The following is a 4,225-nucleotide window of genomic DNA, read 5'->3' on the forward strand; positions in this document are numbered from 1 at the left end:
ATACTACTCATAGGAAACGACATTCCAACTCTGCAGGAAGTAAAGTCCTGGCTTGGGAAGTGTTTCGCTATGAAGGACCTTGGTGAAGCTGCCTATATTTTAGGGATAAGGATCTTGAGAGATCGGAGTAAAAGACTAATTGGACTTAGTCAGAGTACCTACTTGGATAAAGTGCTGAAGCGATTCAGCATGCAGGATTCCAAGAAAGGAGAGTTACCCATCTAGAGTAACACCAGATTGAGTAAGACACAAAGCCCTAGCACTGAGGCTGAGATAGCAGAAATGAGTCGAACACCTTACGCTTCGGCTGTAGGATCGATCATGTATGCTATGACGTGTACTCGACCCGATGTAGCTTTTGCCTTGAGCATGGTTAGCAGGTATCAGGCGAACCCTGGCAAGGCACACTGGACTGCGGTAAAGAATATCCTCAAGTACCTACGGAGGACTAAGGACTGGGTTCTTACCCTCGGTGGGAGTGATAACTTGAGAGTTGTAGGGTATAGTGATGCTAGCTTCCAGACTGATAGGGATAATTTCCGCTCTCAGTCGGGCTGGGTCTTTACCCTAAACGGAGGAGCAATTTCTTGGAAGAGTTCTAAGCAAGAGACAGTGGCAGATTCTACTTGTGAATCAGAGTATATTGCAGCTAGCGAAGCAGCAAAGGAGGCTATATGGCTGAAGAACTTCATTGGAGACCTTGGAGTTGTACCAGCTATTAAAGAGCCAATGGAAATTTTCTGTGATAGTGAAAGTGCTGTTGCCTTAGCCAAGGAACCAAGGGATCATGGGAGATCCAGACACATCGACAGAAAATACCATTTCATTAGACATCGGATCGAAGAAGGACTCCTCGTGGCAAAGAGGGTATCATCGGATGAGAACCCAGCAGATCCCCTCACGAAGGGACTGAGTAGGGTTAAGCATCTTCAGCATGCTCGGAGCATAGGGCTGAAGGATGATATAAGTTTTAGTAGTTAGATAACCCAGAAATTTGTAAAGTGTAATTGACATTTGATGATGAATAAAAGGAGTTTTATTTATGAGTAAAGTGTTGCTATCTCTTGTCGATCGTTTACTATATTTCTTTTGCATGTTTTGACTTCCAGAATAATTTTGTTTGGTATAACATATTATTCAAACCTCCACAGTAGGTCATATGTTGGAAGTAGATATGAATCAAGACTGTCATGTTTGGTTGTAGAGGTCTTGGACAAGGCTACAACAATCATGAGTGCTCATAAGTTCTGAGCATTGGACTCAACCCACGCTCACTGGAATCACTTCATGGAATTCTATCTCGAGTGATCGTGAGACGGTAATATCATATAAGTCTTCAAACCTAGAGATATGATTTGTTACTTACGAGTTGGTTATGCATTGACTGTACGAAACCGCATTGGTAACTCGATGTTATAAAACGTACTTTTGTGTGTAATTCAATGAGTGGTAGAACAAACATATGAGTCGAAGTTTATCTGTTCCTTCTTGGATTAGAAGCTGATATCTGGGCCCCTCGATGATTTTGTTTTGACCCATGTACCGGGCCCGGTCAGAACTAAGTTGATGTGTTCAATTAAGTTCTATGTCAAACAAATCGGAAATCGGGAAACAAATGCTGGACAATAAGCAAGACTATGTTCCATGTATTTGTCCGGCTGATATCTAGAACGGAGGGTTATATGATCACTTATCTTAAATGGCGTACTATCATCTTCTCAGTTCCGAGAAACCTTGAAAGAGCTACGATTGCCGGTCGGTTCCTGAAGTACTAGAGATATAGTTATTAGACTTATCCAAGTGGGAGACTGTTGGATAAGGTGTCTAAGTCCATAACTATTTCGGGCTTGTACTTGACCCGACCCGGCATGGTCCATTTGGGTTGCATGGCACCATGCAATTGGATAGACTAAATGAGAGAAATAACACTTGGAGATTATTAATATATTATAAGTTCTAATATATTAATAATATTATTTGATTAGTTGATCAAAGAATTAATTTGGAATTAATTAAGTGATCAAAGGATAACTAATTAAATATATGGGTTGATTATGTAAATCATCCATATCTTGTATAGTGGGCTAAGAGGCTCCATGGATTATCAAGTTGGGCTCTACCCATAGGATACTCCATGGATGCTCCATGGGAGTTACAAACCCATGGGTCATGGAAATGAAGAGTCATGACACATTAGGGTTTACATGGTGTAACCCTAGATGTGTCAACACTATATAAGAAGCATATTCTCCACCAAAATCGGCACTACTAAGAAACTAGAGGGCTTGGCCGATTTTGAGAAGTGTGTGTTATCTCAAGAGTCTTTCCAAGAGCATTTGGTGTTGTGTGAAGCATTTGAGGCATCACACTTGGGGTGCTAGGCTCACAAGGTTTCAAGGAACACAAGCAACAACAAGGTAAGTTATTCTATCTATGATTCAAGTTAAAATTGTTCCCCATGTATGCTAGATAGGAATATAACCTTGGAATTCAACTTTGCATGATAATTAGACAAACATAGATCCAAGGTTATTAGGGTTGCATGTACACTTAGGAAGTGTTAGAATGCTCAAAACCCTTCAGTAACTTCATATATACTTCTTTATATAAGTCTTTATTGAGAAAAGTATTATTGATGTCTAATTGAATGAGTGGCCATGATCTTTGAACAACTAAAGCCAATAACATCTTCACTGTGACAAGTTTGGCTAATGGATAATAAATATCCAAGAAATCAATGACCTCTTGTTGATTGAAACCTTGTACAACCAAGAATGCCTTATAACTCTCAATTATTCCACCTGATTTTGTTTTAATTTTAAAAACCCATTTGGATCCTAAAGTATTTTTGTTTGAAGGTAGGGATATAGTTGTCCAAGTTTTAGTTTCCTCCAAAGCTTGTAATTCTTCATATATAGCTAAGTTTCATTCTTTTGATTTAAAAGCTTCAAGATAATATTGGGGTTCAGATTCGGTGGAAAGGGATAAAATGAAGGTTTGATATTTAGGAGAAAGATTGGAATAAGAAATTACAGATGATATAGGGTACTTAACTTTGGTTTCAATAGTAGCATTGTTAAGCAAAGCACAATGATAATCTTGTAAATAAGAAGGACAAGTTCTTATTCTATTAGGCATAGTGTTGTTTGGTTGTTGATTTATAACCGAAGGGTCATCATTGACAGATGGTTGTTTTAGGACAGAGGCATGATTTTGTAAATCATCACTTTCAAAGACATCATTTTTTCAACAAGGTATAACCATAGATTGAATAGGGTTTAATTGGTTTTTGTATTTAGAATGATGAAATTCGAAAACCTACACTACATCTAGAGAAATTAAAATTTCTTTAGTATCAATATCCATCACTTTATAAGACTTAAATCCCATTGGATAAACAATGAATACACATCATCTAGCATATACACTGAACTTAATTATTTGGCTTACGAAACAAAAGCTGAACAACCAAAGCTTTGGAACCTTGAGCAACCAGGTTGATAATGATATAATTTGTGAAATGGGGACAAATTTTGGAGGGTAGTAGAAAGGGTACGATGTAACGCCCGTAGATCAGGGCTAGTCAATTTAGAGACGATAAGCATCAAAAATGACTTTTTGATAGAAGATTATTTAGAATGAATAATCTTAACTAAGTTGTAGTATCTGTTACAAGGATTCCGTACATATAAAGAACGCCGAAATCCGAGTTATAACGAAGAAGTTATGACCTATCGAAGTTTCGCAACAGAACCGGCACGACACAGCGTGACGTGAAAAGTGAATTTACATTAGAGCGATATTTAGCCTTAGAAATCTAAATGAAAGTTGTAGGATACTTTAAACCGTGAGAATACATAAAAAGAACGCCCAAATCTGACTTCGTATGAGAAAGTTAGGATTTTTCGAAGTTTCGACTTAGTGGTATGCAGCCTGAAATACTCGATTTGACATCGAGCGATTTTTAGCCGAAACAATCTAAACGAGAATCGAAGATCTCGTTGTTGGTATCGAAGCGATGAAAAGTTAGGCGAGAACTGACGTCAAACGAAGAAGTTATGAATTTATAACGAAGTTTTCCTGTCCGGACCTACTAAAAATAAATAATAAAAATAAAGTCAAAATTAGCCGACAAAGTCTAAACGAAAGTTGTAGAGCGTAGTCTCACCTACGCGTGGATATAATGAAAGTCGAAAACAGAGTTCGTATGAAGAAGATATGAATT

The sequence above is a fragment of the Lactuca sativa genome, chromosome 9 (assembly GCF_002870075.4).
Source record: "Lactuca sativa cultivar Salinas chromosome 9, Lsat_Salinas_v11, whole genome shotgun sequence".
NCBI lineage: Eukaryota > Viridiplantae > Streptophyta > Magnoliopsida > Asterales > Asteraceae > Lactuca > Lactuca sativa.